The sequence below is a fragment of the Bos taurus genome, chromosome 10, assembly GCF_002263795.3.
Source record: "Bos taurus isolate L1 Dominette 01449 registration number 42190680 breed Hereford chromosome 10, ARS-UCD2.0, whole genome shotgun sequence".
Lineage (NCBI taxonomy): Eukaryota > Metazoa > Chordata > Mammalia > Artiodactyla > Bovidae > Bos > Bos taurus.
Window position 1 is genome coordinate 63,412,210 of NC_037337.1, and position 20,830 is coordinate 63,433,039.

Consider the following 20,830-nt stretch of genomic DNA (forward strand, 5'->3'; position numbering starts at 1 on the left):
ATTGTAGCAGCATCTGGAGAACAAAAGGACTTTTTTCTCCTCCCCCAGTGGCAGCCAACTTTTTTGTGGTATTAGGGTAGTAACATCTGGAGAAGGAAATGACAACCCACTCTAGTATTCTTGCTGGGGTAATCCCAATGGACAGAGTAGCCTGGTGGGCTACAGTCCATGGGTTTGCAAAGAATTGGGTGTGACTGAGCAACTGAGCACACAGGTAGTGACCAGATATGAAAGTGTTTCCTTTCTCTCTCTCATTGACAGATGGCTTGTGCCTTATGTTAGAGCTGGTCTGCTGTATGGGTCAATCTCCTGCTTCTCACTTAATGTAAGCCAATATTTGCTTTATAGCACAGAAAAGCCTAGCATGTGGGATAGTATATAGCCTTTTCTCTAGGGACTGCTGATCCTCACTTTATTTTCATACAGGGTCCAGAAATCTGAAGGCTTCTACAGATTCACCTGTTCCACTGTAAAACCTACACAGACGTTCTGTGTGTCTTTTGAGGGGAATTCTTTTGGGTCTCCTGCCCTGTCACCATTTCTTTTTGAGCACCTATTACAGAGGCCCTTGGAAAAAACCTAACAAGTTGATGTAGCTTGTATGTCTGACACTTCTAGAGATTTTAAACTGTCATACTGAAGCATAAACAGATTTAAGAATTTCTTAAAATACTTAACTATTTAGTTATCAGCTACTTTTTCCTATGCTCTGACAATAATGAGAGTTTAGTGTTTTCATCTCTCACTGGAAGAGACTCTCATTCTTTGAAATCCACATCATCTGGTTGGCTTGTAATCTCAATTTTCTGAAGGATTCGAATTATGATTTTATACATTACCTAAAGGTTTTTCCAAAATCACTGCAGATGGTGACTGCAGCCATGAAATTTAAAGATGCTTACTCCTTGGAAGGAAAGTTATGACCAACCTAGATAGCATATTCAAAAGCAGAGACATTACTTTGCCAACAAAGTTCTGTCTAGTCAAGGCTATGGTTTTTCCAGTGGTCATGTATGAATGTGAGAGTTGGACTGTGAAGAAGGCTGAGCGCCGAAGAATTGATGCTTTTGAACTGTGGTGTTGGAGAAGACTCTTGAGAGTCCCTTGGACTGCAAGGAGATCCAACCAGTCTGTTCTGAAGGAGATCAGCCCTGGGATTTCTTTGGAAGGAGTGATGCTGAAGCTGAAACTCCAGTACTTTGGCCACCTCATGCGAAGAGTTGATTCATTGGAAAAGACCCTGATGCTGGGAGGGATTGGGGGCAGGAGGAGAAGGGGACGACAGAGGATGAGATGGCTGGATGGCATCACTGACTCGATGGACATGAGTCTGAGTGAACTCTGGGAGTTGGTGATGGACAGGGAGGCCTGGCGTGCTGCGATTCATGGGGTCTCAAAGAGTTGGACACGACTGAGCAACTGAACTGAACTGAACTGAAAGGTTTTTCATTGTTAGGAGGAGTATGATGTTTTATTCAAGCTTTTTGCATCTTATGTGGTTGCAGAACTTCCCTTAAGTTACATTATTTTCCCCTCTAATTACTTTTAACTAGGGTTTGTACATGTAGCTAGGCGGAACAAAGGAATAAAACATATACAAAGCCAGATGTTATGGGAGTCTGTCTTCCCAGTTCAGGTCCCCCATGCTGGGAACACTAAAGTGGAGTTCAGACCCCTTCCTCTTCTGGGGGCCCTCTTGCAGTTGTGGTATTCCTCTTGCTTATGTGGCTGTGACAGGCGTGTGGGCTCTGCCTAGATTTCATCTTGACTTCTCCTATCTATCTCAGTGTGGCCTTTTCTTTATATCCTTAACAGTACAAAATCTGTTCTGTCAGTCTTAAGGTAATTCTCAGAGATAGTTGTTCTATATGTATTTGTAGTTTTGATGTATCTATTAGAGAGGTCAGCTCAGAATCTTCTTGTTTCACAGTCTTGATCTTGAAACAAATTATTGTGCTTTGAAGGCCCAGAGATAAGATGTACTTGAAGGAATCCTGGAGAAATGAAATCAGTACTAGACATACCTTTTGTAATAAATATATTTTATCTAGATGTTGCCAGCAGCATTGAGACACTTTTTATGTAAACTCTTGGCATTGCTTATAGCACTGACTTAGTATATGAAGGGGCTTCCCAGGTGATGCCAGTGGTAAAGAACCTGTCTGCCAATGCAGGAGACATAATAACTGGATTCAATCCCTGGGTGATGAAGATCATGGAAAGAGGGCACAGCAACCCACTCCAGTATTCTTGCCTGGGGGATGTCATGGACAGAGGAGTCTGGAGAGCTGCAGTCCAGGGGGTCGCAAGGAATTGGACACGGCTGAAGCCACTGAGCACGCACACATGCAAGTGTAGGAAGAGTCAGCGGAAAGAGAGATGGAGAGATTCATCTGACAGAAAAGCATTGCTATCCAGATCACACATTTCCAGTCTTCACATTCTGTCCCTAGTTAATAACAAAAATTTTCTGAGTGCTCACTTTGTATTCAGTAACCTCTTAGTTTGCACTATAATATTTATATTTAAAAATCTTATTCAGTCCTTATGATAGTCCATTTTGCAGGTGAAAAACAGACTCAGAAAGGTTAACTATTTTTCCATAATGAAACACCTAGTAATAATGTGTCTTAAAGACTCGCCAGCCTGGACCCTGGAGGACCTCCATAGCAGTCTCCCTTGCAGTCTCCTTTTACCATCTGAAGTTTTATCTTTCCCTTTCTAGTTTTTGTGGAAAAATAGCAATGTTTAGTTCTTCACTGACTATAATAGCTCTCCTGAGCTAAGATTCTTGCATCATACTTGCTAGAAAAAAGTTACATTTCCTGTTCTAAGTTCTGTTATCCCTCTTCTTGTTGACAATAACTGACTAGTTTAGGCCAACTTTTCATAATGAATAATGGCCTGTCAGTGTCTCTTCATCAGTGACGAGTTCATCATCCCTTCCCGCTCCGAGACTCTGAAGATCTCAGATAAAATAAAATTAGTACTCATCCTCTGAGGCAATCTGATGAAACTCCCACCCAGCTACACTTGTTCCTTTGGGAGATCAAAATGAGCTTCTCTGACCACTTCTTCTCTTAGCCCTCAGTCCCCATGGTTGATCCTATCCTGGGACTTATATCTTTTGGCCTCTTATGTCCAGTTGAGAGAATATTGTTTTTCAATTATCTGTTAAGTTTAATAATATTGAAAACCAAGAAGTTTTCTCCAAGTAAATAATGTTTTTTAAAGATAGTGTTTAAGATCTCATTTTATAGATAAGTTTAAGTTATGAATTTGTCTTTCAATTTTGATATGATTTTGGTTGACTTAGGAAATTATTTAAAGTTGTTAGCATATCTATAGATATTTGGAAATATCTCTGGTCAACCACATAGCCACCATTAATTTAATAAATAAATTAGAAAGAGAATAATCATGGATTTTGCAGATGAATTTCTTCACAAGTTGTGTAATGTTGGGCCAGCTGGCTCATTTCCTTCATCTTTAATTTTACTCACCTCTAAAACAAAGATAAGAAAATGGTGAAAAAATGATTAACATTTTAAGTTGTCTAACAGGGCATAACAATTAGGTGATGCTCAGTAAATGCCAGTTCTGTCCATTTGTCTTACCCAACTCTTCCTGTCCTTTCCATCATTAATGTTTTCCTCTTTTGAATACATGAGTTAAAAAAAAAATCACATTTTGTTAAATAGCCAGGTGATTTTTTTAGCAGATATTTGGGTAAGATCACAAACACTAGTCTTTCTTCCTATCAGCCCTTTTTCACAAGAAGTCTGGGATTGTGTTTGTCTTCTATCTGTGAAATTTCTGCTCTGTGATAGCTTGCCAATAACTTTCTTTCTGATTGTTATGGTACCACGGAGCTTAGAATCACCAGTCCCCTTGGCCACGAGGGCCAGGAAGTCAAGGAGTATCCCTTGTGTGGATTGCATATACCCATTTTCTTTAGCTAGGAAATTTGAAAGTGGAGGGGGAAGACTTGCTCTCTTGCTGTAGGAAATCACTGGGAAAATGCTGTGCCTGTGGGCTTTAGCACTGCAGTGCGATAGTGCCTTGTCTGTGTCTGCATGTCAGCTTTTTGATTGTAGCAGGAGGATGCCATGACTGCTTGCTTTTGTTGGCCCCGACCAGAAGCCTGAAGAGTGTTGAATTGACTTTTGGCAGGAAGAGGATAATGCTGAGACTCCTTATACTTGCTAGCCCCAGCCAGAGGGTGGGAGAGTGTCACGGTGGCCAACACTTGCAGATTTTAACTAGGAATCAGGAGAATGCCTCAGCCATTCATGCCGGGCCATCCCAAACAGGGAGGAAGCGAATGCTGCAACTGGCAGAGCTCTCTGGTTTAAGCAACACATCAGGATTGTACCTGTTACTTGTTCTCATGTCTAAGATTTTCTGCTTTGTCTAGCAGGTTAATCAAGGAGCACAATGTTATCTTCATTGCCTCCATCAACAGGAAGTGTTTCCACCATCTCCTGACACTCCAACCAATGCCTTTAGATTCATAAACAACGCTTTTTAACATATAGAATTGGAAGTTTTCAGACTGCTGGTTATTGGGATAAGTAAGAACACACACAATCCCTTTTAGAATATCCCTAAACTTTGTATGTTAACTTGACAAATTAGCCTAAATCTTCTAAAAACACAAATTACCATAACTCACCATTACGAAATATACAATTTAAATTGCCTAATTTAAACTCCTCTTAAGGAATTTAACTTGTAGTTTGAAAACTACCAAAAAAGAAATCTTCAAGTCCATATGGTTTCACTACTGAAATCTACCAAATGTTTAAAAAGAAGTGAAACAGATTCTATGTAATGTCTTTCAGAAAATAGAAGACAGAAGACTTCCCAGTTAATTTTTAGAAGCTAGTACTAGATTGATGTCAAAACCAGACAAAAACTGTACACAAAATGAAAACTATAGACTGATATTCCTCATACATATAGTAGTAAAAGTCCTTGACAAAATATTAGCAAACAGAATCTAGCAGTAGTAAAGATTGTATATGGTATCTATGATATGTTTATTCCAGGCATGAAAGGCTGATTTCACCTTGGAAAATAGCTTGTTAGATTAAAAACACAAAAACAAAAAACTAAACATGCAATTTCCATATGACCCAGCATTTATATTTCCAGGTATGCATCCCACAGAAACAGACTTATATTTACAGAAAAATCTGTACATGTTAGTTTTTAAAAGCTTTATTTATAATTGCCAAAAACTGGAACACATGTAGATATCTCTCAATGGGTGAATGTTTAAATAGACTATGATACATCTACAATATGAAATACTATTTTAGAATAAAAATGGGCAGACTATCGATACATGAAACAGTCTGGTTGAATCTTCTAAGAATTATACTGAGTGAAAAAGCTAATCCCAAAGAGTTACATACTGCATGATTCCATTTATATAACAGTATTTAAATGACAAAGTTATAGAACTGGAGAACACATTACTGTTTGCCACAGGTCAAGGAGAAGGTGGCTGAGGGAAGAAGGTGAGATCAGATCAGATCAGATCAGTCGCTCAATCGTGTCCGACTCTTTGCGACCCCATGAATCACAGCACGCCAGGCCTCCCTGTCCATCACCAACTCCCGGAGTTCACTCAGACGTCCATCGAGTCAGTGATGCCATCCAGCCATCTCATCCTCTGTCATCCCCTTCTCCTCCTGCCCCCAATCCCTCTTTTCCAATGAATCAACTCTTCGCATGAGGTGGCCAAAGTACTGGAGTTTCAGCTTTAGCATCATTCCTTCCAAAGAAATCCCAGGGCTGATCTTCAGAATAGACTGGTTGGATCTCCTTGCAGGTGGCTATAAAAGGCAACTGGAGGGTTCCGTGGTGATGAAAATCTTCTATATCTTGACTGTATCACTATCAGTATCCTAGTTGTGATAATGTATTATGGTTTTTCAAGATGCTTTTTGAGGTGGTGGGGGATTAGTAAAGTATACATTGGATCTCTGTGATATTTTTTACAATTATATGTGCATCAGCAGGTATCACAAAATAAAATGTTAATTTTTTTTAAAAAGCATAGATCTTAGTTAAGTCTGATTGGATTTTTTAATTTTAAAAAGACCCCCAAATTATGCCTACTTTCACCTTCTGAATAGAGAAAAATATAGAACCAAAAGAGTACAACAGATATATAGTAGTTTTGAGTCCTATGATTAGATGAGTGAATGTCATAATTATTCACAACTACAAGAAATAAACTTTGATTTGCAGAGTTTCCAGTGTTTAAGGATGTGAAAAACATTTGTATACTTCAGTGCATTAAATAGTATAAGAGAGCTTTTCATTGCTATATACCTCTTTGGCACCTAACATAGATATTAGCAATAAAAGTTTATATTTTCTTTCTTTAATTGACATCTTATTGGGAAATTTCTATAAAAGATGTGTGTGGTTATGTTCATATTTGTGTAACAAGATAAGTATTTTACACTTTAACAATATGAATAAAACAAGACTGTGAAGTGACATGAAGTGAAGTCGTTCAGTCGTGTCTGATTCTTTGCGACCTTGTGGACTGTAGCCTGCCAGGCTCCTCCGTCCATGGGATTCTCCAAGCAAGAATACTGGAGTAGGTTGCCATTTCCTTCTCCAATAATAATTAAGATATTTAAAAATAAGACTAGCTATTATAAGTTGGGACAAATTAAAAGTGATGAGTCTTTTTTAAAAGAATATATTTATCTTAGTGTTTTAAAAGGATAACTTTTTTCCTTTTCAACATCTGATTGTGCTTTTAAATTAAAAATAGTACCCATCTGTGTTTTGGCCTTGCAAAATGCTAATAGACTTTGGTCTGAAAGCCTAGAATGGATTTGCTACCTCATTTGATACTGGCAAGAGTAAAGGAAGAGGTGATAAAAATATACCTGTGTAGCAGCTCTGGTGGATATGATTTTGAGGAAGAAACAGGAATGTGGCCCGTTGTGCTATGCGTGTGTGTGTGCGCTCAGTCTTGTGAAGATGTATAAAAGGAACATTTGTGCAGTAGACTGATGGCTGTGACAGAGTCAGACATCTGTGTGCATATGTGTGTGTGCAAACCAACAATGCACCTTGTAATATTCCAAATGCTTCCAAAAAAAAGAATAGAACCAATTTATATGTCCATTCTTAGCTTCTCCATGAATTTACTTACAGCCTCCAACCACACTAATACAATAGGGGAATAGTCAGAAATGTCACCAGAACTAAATAAGAACTCTACCAATACTTTTTGGAGAAGGAAATGGCAACCCCCTCCAGTACTCTTGCCTTGAAAATCCCATGGACAGAGGAGCTTGGTGCAGGCTATATCCATAGGGTCGCAAAGAGTCGGGCATGGCACTGAGAGGTAGTGGAATGGCAAAGTTGGGTTACTCTATTGAAAGAAAACATTCCCTCCACCAGCACCCAGCACCACATATACAGTATAATCACACATATACTTCTATGTATTAATGCACCAAACTTTGTGAAATATTATAAAACAATGGTATGAAGCATTAATTATTTTAAAATATGATTATTTTATTTCAACTACCCAGTATTATTTGACTTCCCAGTCTTTTCATGACCTCTAGCTTAATTTCACAAAAGCCTTGTGAATTACTGATGTAAATTAAGAATTATCCATGGGTCCATTAAATCTTTGAAAGCTATATTGATCAGATTTCAGCTGAAATAGCACTGCATTGAAATAATTAAAATTCCATGGTTCACCATGAAGAGCATCTATTTCTTTCTCACTGTGTACAAGCAAGCTGTATACTTATGCTAGCTTTGGTTGGGATTGACTGATGTCTGCTCCTGGCTGACATTTTGGTTCAAGACTGTCTTTTTGTTCTTTTTGGATCAGTGATACCCAGGACATGATCTTCTCATGACTTGTGGCAGAAACATGAGGGACTAAATTAAACCATACAGCATATGAAAAGCTTCTATTGAGTAGAGCTCCTTAACATTGCAGGATCAAGGCAGTCACATGAGCAAACCAAATAAAATGGGACAGGACAATATACTGTACCTACAATAACTAGAGGTGCTTCAAATATGGATGGTACTCATAATTCAAAGATAGGGAATGAATGATTGGATAAAGTAACCTAAAAAAGCAAGAAAATAAATAGGGAGAATTTTGTCATTCACAATAAAGGACAGAAATGGTATGGACCTAACAGAAGCAGAAGATATTAAGAAGAGGTGACAAGAATACATAGAAGAACTATACAGAAAAGATCTTCACGACCCAGATAATCCGAGCCAGACATCCTGGAATGAGAAGTCAAGTGGGAGTTAGAAAGCATCACTATGAACAAAGCTAGTGGAGGTGATGGAATTCCAATTGAGCTATTTCAAATCCTAAAAGATGATGCTGTGAAAGTGCTGCACTCAATATGCCAGCAAATTTGGAAAGCTCAGCAGTGGGCACAGGACCAGAAAAGGTCAGTTTTCATTCCAATCCCAAAGAATGCTCAAGCTACCGTACAACTGTACTCTTCTCACATGCTAGCAAAGTAATGCTTGAAATTCTCCAAGCCAGGTTTCAACAGTACATGAATGTGAACTTCCAGATGTTGAAGCTGGATTTAGAAAAGGCAGAGGAACCAGAGATCAAATTGCCAACATCCATTGGGTGATCGAAAAAACAAGAGAGTTCCAGAAAAACATCTACTTCTGCTCTATTGACTATGTCAAAGCCTTTGACTGTGTGGATCACAACAAAGTGTGGAGAATTCTGAAAGAGATGGGAATATCAGACCACCTGACCTGCCTCCTGAGAAACCTGTATACAGGTCAAGAAGCAATAGAACTGGACATGCAACAACAGACTGGTTCCAAATTGGGAAAGGAGTACATCAAGGCTGTATATTGTCACCCTAGAGTACATCATGTGAAATGCTGGGTTGGATGAAGCACCAGCTGGAATCAAGATTACCGGGAGAAATATCAATAACCTCAGATACGCAGATGACACCAGAAAGCGAAGAAGAATTAAAGAGCCTCTTGATGAAAGTGAAAGAGGAGAGTGAAAAAATTGGCTTAAAACTCAACATTCAGAAAACTAAGATTATGGCATCCTGTCTCATCACTTCCTGACAAATAGATTGGAAAGCAATGGAAACAGTGACAGACTGTATTTTTGGGCTCCAGAATCACTGCAGATGGTGACTGCAGCCATAAAATTAAAAGACACTTGCTCCTTGGAAGAAAAGTTATGACCAACTTAGAAAGCATATTAAAAATCAGAGACATTACTTTGTTAACAAAGGTCCATCTAGTCCAAGCTGTGATTTTTCCAGTAGTCATGTATGGATGTAAGAGTTGGACTGTGAAGAAAGCTGAGTGCCAAAGAATTGATGCTTTTGAACTGGGGTGTTGGAGAAGACTCTTGAGAGTCCCTTGGACTACAAGGAGATCCAACCAGTCCATCCTAAACGACCTCGGTCCTGAATATTCATTGGAAGCTCTGATGCTGAAGCTGAAACTCCAATACTCTGGCCACCTGATGTGAAAAACGGACTCATTGGAAAAGACCATGATGCTGGGAAAGATTGAAGGCAGGAGGAGAAGGGGACGACAGAGGATGAGATGGTTGGATGACATCACCAACTTTTTTTTTTTTTTCACTTGCTTATTCACGTTTTTTTTTAAATTTTATTTTATTTTTAAACTTTACATAATTGTATTAGTTTTGCCAAATATCAAAATGAATCCATCACAGGTATACATGTGCTCCCCATCCTGAACCCTCCTCCCTCCTCCCTCCCCATACCATCCCTCTGGGTCGTCCCAGTGCACTAGCCCCAAGCATCCAGTATCGTTCATTGAACCTGGACTGGCATCTCGTTTCATACATGATATTTTACATGTTTCAATGCCATTCTCCCAAATCTTCCCACCCTCTCCCTCTCCCACAGAGTCCATAAGACTGTTCCATACATCAGTGACTCTTTTGCTGTCTCGTACACAGGGTTATTGTTATCATCTTTCTAAATTCCATATATATGCGTTAGTATACTGTATTGGTGTTTTTCCTTCTGGCTTACTTCACTCTGTATAATAGGCTCCAGTTTCATCCACCTCATTAGAACTGATTCAAATGAATTCTTTTTAATGGCTGAGTAATACTCCATTGTGTATATGTACCACAGCTTTCTTATCCATTCATCTGCTGATGGGCATCTAGGTTGCTTCCATGTCCTGGCTATTATAAACAGTGCTGCGATGAACATTGGGGTACACGTGTCTCTTTCCCTTCTGGTTTCCTCAGTGTGTATGCCCAGCAGTGGGATTGCTGGATCATAAGGCAGTTCTATTTCCAGTTTTTTAAGGAATCTCCACACTGTTCTCCATAGTGGCTGTACTAGTTTGCATTCCCACCAACAGTGTAAGAGGGTTCCCTTTTCTCCACACCCTCTCCAGCATTTATTATTTGTAGAGTTTTGGATCGCAGCCATTCTGACTGGTGTGAAATGGTACCTCATAGTGGTCTTGATTTGCATTTCTCTGATAATGAGTGATGTTGAGCATCTTTTCATGTGTTTGTTAGCCATCTGTATGTCTTCTTTGGAGAAATGTCTATTTAGTTCTTTGGCCCATTTTTTGATTGGGTCATTTATTTTTCTGGAGTTGAGCTGTAGGAGTTGCTTGTATATTTTTGAGATGAGTTGTTTGTCAGTTGCTTCATTTGCTATTATTTTCTCCCATTCTGAAGGCTGTCTTTTCACCTTGCTAATAGTTTCCTTTGATGTGCAGAAGCTTTTAAGGTTAATTAGGTCCCATTTGTTTATTTTTGCTTTTATTTCCGATATTGTGGGAGGTGGGTCATAGAGGATCCTGCTGTCATGTATGTCAGAGAGTGTTTTGCCTATGTTCTCTAGGAGTTTTATAGTTTCTGGTCTTATGTTTAGATCTTTAATCCATTTTGAGTTTATTTTTGTGTATGGTGTTAGAAAGTGTTCTAGTTTCATTCTTTTACAAGTGGTTGACCAGTTTTCCCAGCACCACTTGTTAAAGAGATTGTCTTTAATCCATTGTATATTCTTGCCTCCTTTGTCAAAGATAAGGTGTCCATATGTGCGTGGATTTATCTCTGGGCTTTGTATTTTGTTCCATTGATCTATATTTCTGTCTTTGTGCCAGTACCATACTGTCTTGATAACTGTGGCTTTGTAGTAGAGCCTGAAGTCAGGTAGGTTGATTCCTCCAGATCCATTCTTCTTTCTCAAGATCGCTTTGGCTATTCGAGGTTTTTTGTATTTCCATACAAATTGTGAAATTATTTGTTCTAGCTCTGTGAAGAATACTGTTGGTAGCTTGGTAGGTATTGCATTGAATCTATAAATTGCTTTGGGTAGTATACTCATTTTCACTATATTGATTCTTCCAATCCATGAACATGGTATATTTCTCCATCTATTAGTGTCCTCTTTGATTTCCTTCACCAGTGTTTTATAGTTTTCTATATATAGGTCTTTAGTTTCTTTAGGTAGATATATTCCTAAGTATTTTATTCTTTCCGTTGCAATGGTGAATGGAACTGTTTCCTTAATTTCTCTTTCTGTTTTCTCATTATTAGTGTATAGGAATGCAAGGGATTTCTGTGTGTTGATTTTATATCCTGCAACTTTACTATAGTCATTGATTAGTTCTAGTAATTTTCTGGTGGAGTCTTTAGGGTTTTCTATGTAGAGGATCATGTCATCTGCAAAGAGTGAGAGTTTTACTTCTTCTTTTCCAATTTGGATTCCTTTTATTTCTTTTTCTGCTCTGATTGCTGTGGCCAAAACTTCCAAAACTATGTTGAATAGTAATGGTGAAAGTGGGCACCCTTGTCTTGTTCCTGACTTTAGAGGAAATGCTTTCAATTTTTCACCATTGAGGATAATGTTTGCTGTGGGTTTGTCATATATAGCTTTTATTATGTTGAGGTATGTTCCTTCTATTCCTGCTTTCTGGAAAGTTTTTATCATAAATGGGTGTTGAATTTTGTCAAAGGCTTTCTCTGCATCTATTGAGATAATCATATGGTTTTTATTTTTCAATTTGTTAATGTGGTGTATTACATTGATTGATTTGCGGGTATTGAAGAATCCTTGCATCCCTGGGATAAAGCCCACTTGGTCATGGTGTATGATCTTTTTTATGTGTTGTTGGATTCTGATTGCTAGAATTTTGTTAAGGATTTTTGCATCTATGTTCATCAGTGATATTGGCCTGTGGTTTTCTTTTTTTGTGGGATCTTTGTCAGGTTTTGGTATTAGGGTGATGGTGGCCTCATAGAATGAGTTTGGAAGTTTACCTTCCTCTGCAATTTTCTGGAAGAGTTTGAGCAGGATAGGTGTTAGCTCTTCTCTAAATTTTTGGTAGAATTCAGCTGTGAAGCCGTCTGGACCTGGGCTTTTGTTTGCTGGAAGATTTTTTATTACAGTTTCAATTTCCGTGCTTGTGATGGGTCTGTTAAGATTTTCTATTTCTTCCTGGTCGAGTTTTGGAAAGTTGTACGTTTCTAAGAATTTGTCCATTTCTTCCACATTGTCCATTTTATTGGCATATAATTGTTGATAGTAGTCTCTTATGATCCTTTGTATTTCTGTGTTGTCTGTTGTGGTCTCTCCATTTTCGTTTCTAATTTTATTGATTTGATTTTTCACCCTTTGTTTCTTAATGAGTCTGGCTAATGGTTTGTCAATTTTATTTATCCTTTCAAAGAACCAGGTTTTGGTTTTGTTGATTTTTGCTATGGTCTCTTTTGTTTCTTTTGCATTTATTTCTGCTCTAATTTTTAAGATTTCTTTCCTTCTACTAACCCTGGGGTTCTTCATTTCTTCCTTTTCTAGTTGCTTTAGGTGTAGAGTTAGGTTATTTATTTGACTTTTTTCTTGTTTCTTGAGGTGTGCCTGTATTGCTATGAACTTTCCCCTTAGGACTGCTTTTACCATGTCCCACAGGTTTTGGGTTGTTGTGTTTTCATTTTCATTCGTTTCTATGCAAATTTTGATTTCTTTTTTGATTTCTTCTGTGATTTGTTGGTTATTCAGCAGCGTGTTGTTCAGCCTCCATATGTTGGAATTTTTCATCGTTTTTCTCCTGTAATTGAGATCTAATCTTACTGCATTGTGGTCAGAAAAGATGCTTGGAATGATTTCTATTTTTTTGAATTTACCAAGGCTAGCTTTATGACCCAGGATGTGATCTATCCTGGAGAAGGTTCCATGTGAGCTTGAGAAAAAGGTGAAATTCATTGTTTTGGGATGAAATGTCCTATAGATATCAAGTAGGTCTAACTGGTCTATTGTATCATTTAAAGTTTGTGTTTCCTTGTTAATTTTCTGTTTAGTTGATCTATCCATAGGTGTGAGTGGGGTATTAAAGTCTCCCACTATTATTGTGTTATTGTTAATTTCTCCTTTCATACTTGTTAGCATTTGTCTTACATACTGCGGTGCTCCCGTGTTGGGTGCATATATATTTATAATTGTTATATCTTCTTCTTGGATTGATCCTTTGATCATTATGTAGTGATCTTCTTTGTCTCTCTTCACAGCCTTTGTTTTAAAGTCTATTTTATCTGATATGAGTATTGCTACTCCTGCTTTCTTTTGGTCCCTATTTGCATGGAAAATCTTTTTCCAGCCCTTCACTTTCAGTCTGTATGTGTCCCCTGTTTTGAGGTGGGTCTCTTGTAGACAACATATGTAGGGGTCTTGTTTTTGTATCCATTCAGCCAGTCTTTGTCTTTTGGTTGGGGCATTCAACCCATTTACGTTTAAGGTAATTACTGATAAGTATGATCCCGTTGCCATTTACTTTATTGTTTTGGGTTCGAACTTATACACCGTTTTTGTGTTTCCTGTCTAGAGAATATCCTTTAGTATTTGTTGGAGAGCTGGTTTGGTGGTGCACAATTCTCTCAGCTTTTGCTTGTCTGAAAAGCTTTTGATTTCTCCTTCATACTTGAATGAGATCCTTGCTGGGTACAATAATCTGGGCTGTAGGTTATTTTCTTTCATCATTTTAAGTATGTCTTGCCATTCCCTCCTGGCTTGAAGAGTTTCTATTGAAAGATCAGCTGTTATCCTTATGGGAATTCCCTTGTGTGTTATTTGTTGTTTTTCCCTTGCTGCTTTTAATATTTGTTCTTTGTGTTTGATATTTGTTAATTTGATTAATATGTGTCTTGGGGTGTTTTGCCTTGGGTTTATCCTGTTTGGGACTCTCTGGGTTTCTTGGACTTGGGTGATTATTTCCTTCCCCATTTTAGGGAAGTTTTCAACTATTATCTCCTCAAGTATTCTCTCATGGTCTTTCTTTTTGTCTTCTTCTTCTGGAACCCCTATGATTCGAATGTTGTAGCGTTTAATATTGTCCTGGAGGTCTCTGAGATTGTCCTCATTTCTTTTAATTCGTTTTTCTTTTATCCTCTCTGATTCATTTATTTCTACCATTCTATCTTCTAATTCACTAATCCTATCTTCTGCCTCTGTTATTCTACTATTTGTTGCCTCCAGAGTGTTTTTAATTTCATTTATTGCATTATTCATTATATATTGACTCTTTTTTATTTCTTCTAGGTCCTTATTAAACCTTTCTTGCATTTTCTCAATCCTTGTCTCCAGGCTGTTTATCTGTGATTCCATTTTAATTTCAAGATTTTGGATCAATTTCACTATCATTATTCGGAATTCTTTATCAGGTAGATTCCCTATCTCTTCCTCTTTTGTTTGGTTTGGTGGGCATTTATCCTGTTCCTTTATCTGCTGGGTATTCCTCTGTCTCTTCATCTTGTTTAAATTGCTGATTTTGGGGTGTCCTTTCTATATTCTGGCAGTTTGTGGAGTTCTCTTTATTGTGGCTTTTCCTTGCTGTGTGTGGGTTTGTACAGGTGGCTTGTCAAGGTTTCCTGGTTAGGCAAGCTTGTGTCGGTGTTCTGGTGGGTGGAGCTGTATTTTTTCTCTCTGGAGTGCAATGAAATGTCCAGTAATGAGTTATGAGATGTCTATGGTTTTGGGGTGACTTTGGGCAGCTTGTATCTTGAAGCTCAGGGCTGTGCTCCTTTGTTGCTGGAGAATTTGCTTGGTATGTCTTGCCCTGGAACTTGTTGGCCCTTGTGTGGTGCTTGGTTTCAGTGTCGGTATGGAGGTGTTTTATGAGCTCCTGTCAATTAATGTTCTTTGGAGTCAGGAGTTCCCTGGAGTCAGGGTTTGGACTTAAGCCTCCTGCTTCCAGTTACTGGTCTTATTTTTACAGTAGTTTCAAAACTTCTCCTTCTATACAGCACCATTGATAAAACATCTACTTTAAAGATGAAAAGTTTCTCTACTGTGAGGGTCACTCAGAGAGGTTCACAGCGTTACATGGAGAAGAGAAGAGGGAGGAGGGAGTTAGAGGTGACCCAAATGAGATGAGGTGGAATCAATAGTGGAGAGAGTGGGGTAGCCAGTAGTCACTTCCTTATGTGCACTCCACAACTGGACCACTCAGAGATGTTCACGGAGTTATACAGAGAAGAGAAGAAGGAGGAAGGAGACAGAGGTGGCCAGAGGGATAAAAGGGGGGAATGAAAAGGAGGGAGACAGATCCAGCCAGTAATTAGTTCCCTAAGTGTTCTCCACCATCTGGAACACACATAAACTCACAGAGTTGGGTAGAGTAGAGAGGGGTTAGGGCGGAGACACAGGCGACCTGGTGGAGAAAAAGGAGAGTCCAAAGGGAGAGAGAGCAGTCAAGCCAGTAATCTCACTCCCTAGTGAAAAATGGGTCCTGAAGATTGGGTTCTTAAAGGTACAAAATTGGTAACAAATACATAAAAGCAAAAATTAAAAATCTAGAGTATAGTTTGGAATTTCAAAAATACGATGTTAAAGAAAAGAAGAAGGAAAAGAAAGAGAAAAAACGAACAAAGAAAAACAAACAAGGTCGCAAAAATTATAAAGAAAATACAGGTACAAAATTGATAACTAATACCAAAAAGCAAAAATTAAAAATCTAGAGTAGAGTTTGGAATTTCAAAAATACAATGTTAAAAAAAAGGAAGAAGAAACATAAAGAGAGAAAACAAACAAACAAAAACAATGTCACAAAAATTATAAAGAAAATACAGGTACAAATTTGATATCAAATACAAAAAAGCATAAATTAAAAATCTAGAGTAGAGTTTGGAATTTCAGATATACAATATTATATAAAAGAAGAAGAGAATGAAACAGAAAAAAAAAATTCACAGAAATTATATAAAAAAAAAACTGTAGGTACAAAATTGATAACATATACCAAAAAGCTAAAATTAAAAAACTAGAGTAGAGTTTGGAATTTCAAAAATACAATATTAAAGAAAAGAAGAAAAAAAAAAGGTCAAAAAATTATAAAATATATATATATATGAAGTTTGCTGAAGAAGAAAAAAATAGGGTCTTTTTTTTTTTTTGCAAAGTAATAGGTTATAAAAGTGAAAATTAAAGGAACAATAGAGGACTTAAAAAATTTTTTTTAATTAAAAAAAAGAAAGAATGATCGTAAAGATAGTAAAAATATATCTAGGACTTTCTCTGGTTTTGTTGTATTGTGGGTTCAGTTCATTTTTGGCTAGTTCCTTGGTCCGACTTATATTTCTCAAGATCTATGGGCCCCTTCCTATGTAGTCCATAGTAACCACAGGGTTTTGATCAATTGCCCGTAGCTTCCAAGGCGTTTCCCTCTGTTATAACTTCTTCTGTTTGCTGGTCTCTTCAGTGTCTGGCTTCCGCCCTGACACAAAGGGGACGGTGGGGGAAACTTTTTTTTTTTTTTTTAGGCTCACTTGTTCAGTCGCGCTGTGGGGAGGGAGGGAGGGAGGGATGCTGTAAACAAGTAACACTGGCGTGCACTCGCAGTGCCTTAGCCACACTGGGTCTGCCCCCACTCACGGCGCGTGTAGCCTCCCTGCCCATACTGCTCGGGCTCTAGGTTGTTCCGCCGAGAACGATCCGAGGCCGGCCCTGGGCTGCATGTACCTCCCAGGTCCAAGCCGCTCAGGTTCAGGCACTCGGGTAGTCCTCAGAGGCGCAGACTCAGTTGGGCCTGCGTTTTGTGCTCTTCCCAGGTCCGAGCAGCTCAGGTGATGAGGTGTTTGGCGAACGCCAATGCTGCGACTTATCGCCTCCCCGCCACTCGGTTATCTGGGTGTAAAACCGGCAAACCTTCTCAGGCAGATATTGACGGTCCAGACCCCCAAGAAGTTTTAGTTAGCAAAGAAGCCTGCTTACAGTTTTATAGATAATGTCTCTCTGGGGCTGCGATTGCCCCCTTCCGGCTCTGGCTGCCTGTCACCGGAGGGGGAAGGTCTGCAGCCGGCTATCTCTGTTCAGTCCTTTGTTCCGTGCGCGGGCCTGGCGGTGTCTTAGGTTGGGGCTGGCTTTTCGCGTGGTAGATATCCCACAGTCTGGTTTGCTATCCCAAATTATTTCACTCAGATAGTGCTCAGGGTATTCAGGCCAGATTCTTACTCTAAGCGATGCAGCCGGTGCCACGCCTCCCTGCCCAGCCCCCGCTTGCTAATGGCACATGCAGGCGTCTGCGCTGCTTCTCTGCTGGGGGAGTTACCATAGGGCTCGCAATCTGCGAGTTTTAATTGTTTATTTTTTCTCCCTGTTATGTTGCCCTCTGTGCTTCCAAAGCTCGGCACAGATTCGGCAGTGAGAAGGTTTCCTGGTGTTTGGAAACTTCTCTCTTTTTAAGACTCCCTTCCTGGGACAGAACTCCGTCCCTCCCTCTTTTGTCTCTTTTTTTGTCTTTTATATTTTTTCCTACCTCCTTTTAAAGAGTTGGGTTGCTTTTCTGGGTGCCTGATGTCCTCTGTCGGCATTCAGAAGTTGTTTTGTGGAATTTACTCGACGTTTAAATGCTCTTTTGATGAATTTGTGGGGGAGAAAGTGTTCTCCCAGTCCTACTCCTCTGCCATCTTGGCTTCTCCCCCGGTATCACCAACTTGATGGACATGAATGGGGCAAGCTCCAGGAGCTGGTGATGGAGAGGGAAGCCTGTCCTGCTGCAGTCCATGAGGTTGCAAAGAGTCAGACACAACTGAGCAACTGAACTGAACTGAAGTTCAAATGTATTTATCTGTTTATTTAGAATATAAACTTACCAGTGAAAATTAGAATGTATACAAAAATGTTCACAAGTCATAAGTGTATAGTTCAATGACTTTTTTTTACACAGTTTGCTAAGAGTTTCTATCACAAATAACTAAATTGATGAAAAACTTTACTGCATGTTAAAATGATTTCATATTTTTTCTTTTAGCACAGTGAATTACATTTATTATTATTATTATTATTATTATTTTTAAGTGTTGAACCAAGGTAATACTCAGGGAATAACTTAAACTGTTTGTATTTTATATTAATTATAAATTTCAGTTAACTATTACTTGGAATAGAATTCATGACTAGTAATGAGAATATTAGTTTTACATTTTTATTTCTTGTGGTCTTTTCAGGATTTTTGAGTTCATTTTGGCCACCTAAAATGAAGTGGGTGTATTTCCGCTTCAGAAACTTAGAGTTTTTTATACTCTAAGTTTTTAGAAGATTGAGATTATTTCATTATTAAAACTTTGAAAGAACCTGAAAGGAAGCACCCGGGCTTTATTTGTGAAAGTGAAAAGTGAAAGTGAAGTCACTCAGTCGTGTCAGACTCTTTGCGACCCCATGGACTGTAGCCTACCATGCCCCTCCCTCCAGGGGATTCTCCAGGCAGGTGTACTGGAGTGGGTTGCCATTTAGGAGCATTTTAAATGCTATTTTGATTTATTTAATAAAATAGACTATTCAGGTATTTACTAGCTGAATTTCTCCAGAGTCTGTTTTTATTATCTTTTTAACATCTGTAGAATCTGCAGTAGCGTCCCATTTTTAATTTATGTGATTTTTTTCTTCATTACTCTTGTTGGAGGCTTATCAATTGTATTTCTCTTCTCGAAGACTAATATTTATCACTATTTATTTTCCCCATTGTACCTTTCTTTTCTTTTTCATTAATAGCTGCTATTATTTTGTCATTTCCATTTAGCAATTTTCTTTGAATTTCATTTTCTGGCATTCACTAACTCTTTTAAATGAAAACTTATATTAATTTCTAGGCCTTATTTCTTATATATGAATTTTAATCTGTTTTTTCTAAGATGATTTAACTGTATATATCTAGGATTTTTTCATGCAATACTTCAGTTATTATTCAATTTTTAATGCCCTCATAGTATCTACTTTAGCCATTGTGTTATGTAGAAGTAAAAGACTTACTTTCTAAACATCTAAGGGTTTTCCAGACATCATTTTATTACAGATTTCTAGTTTATTTCTACTTTTATCAAAGATCATCTTTAAGGATTTCTTTATGATTCAGCATATGGTTATATTTGGGTAAATAATCTATGTGCATGGATGTGTACTCTTGACTTTTTATGAGTCCAGTATTCTTTCCCTCATGCAGGTTTGATCCTTGGGTCGGGAAGATCCCTGGGAGACGGAAATGGAAATCTGCTCTGCTATTCTTACTTGAAAAAAATCCCATGGACAGAGGAGCCTGGTGGGCTATGGTCTATGGGGTTGCAAAGAGTCAGACAGGACTAAGTGACTGAGCACCTTCTTTCCCTATGATTTTATATCTCCCTATAACTTCTGACTTTAAATTATCCAGTGCATACAGATTTAGAATATCTTTCTGAAAGATTGATCCTTTACTATTTTGAAAATAATTTGCATATCTAATAATGTTTATGGCACAGTGTCTCCTGTGTCTAACAGTACAACTGTACTAGCATTTATTTGGTTAGTGTTTTCATGCAATACATTTTTGCATTATTTTAACTTTTTCATGTTCTTACATTTATGTTATCTCATATGCAATACAATGTTGTTTTCAAATATAATTTGAACATTTAATTCATTCACATATAATTGTACATATATTTGGAATTAAGTGTTTCATACTATTTCTTCTGTCCTACTTCTATATTGTTTTGCTGTATTTTGAGTTTTTTGGATTAATCAATTATTCTGTAAAATTCTGTGTTTCTCCTCTATTGGCTTTGTAGTTATATATATATATATATATTTATAATTCTTTCAATGGGTACCCATTAGATTATAACATATATCTTTGATTTATTAAAACTTAAATTAGAATGTTTACAGCTTTACTGACAAAACAAGAACCTTTACAACACTGGTCTACTTATCTGCCTACAGCTTTTGTACTTTAGGGTCTTGGATTCTAATTCTTCATAAACTTTAAACCCACAAAATTATATTTTTGTTTGATATACTCAATAATTACTTGTATTTAACCACATGTATACCATTAAAATCTGCCTTCATTTTTTTGTATTTCCACTGAGCATCCATTGTACTTCCATCTATTACCCAAAGAATTCACTTTGTGCCTTTATTACATCTTTTACTAAGATTCAGCAGGTGAAGAATTCTCTCTTTCAGTTTTTCTTTTTTCTGAATAGGATCTTCCTATGGCTTTTTTTTTTTTTTTTTGCCCCCCACCACCCCTGCCCCCACCCTGTAGCTTCTAGGATTGATATTGTAGTTCCCCTAGGAGGGATCTAACCTGGGTTCTTGGCAGTGAAAGTTGGAGTTCTAACCAGTGGACTGCCAGGGAATTCCCATGTGGCCTTTTTTTGAAGAACATTCTCACTACATATAGAATTCTAGTTTGGCAGTTGTTTTCTTTCAGCACTTTAAAGAAAATATTTCTTGTTTTTCTGGCTTCCATCATTTTTGTTAGAAAGTAAGCTGTGAGTTTCTTGTTA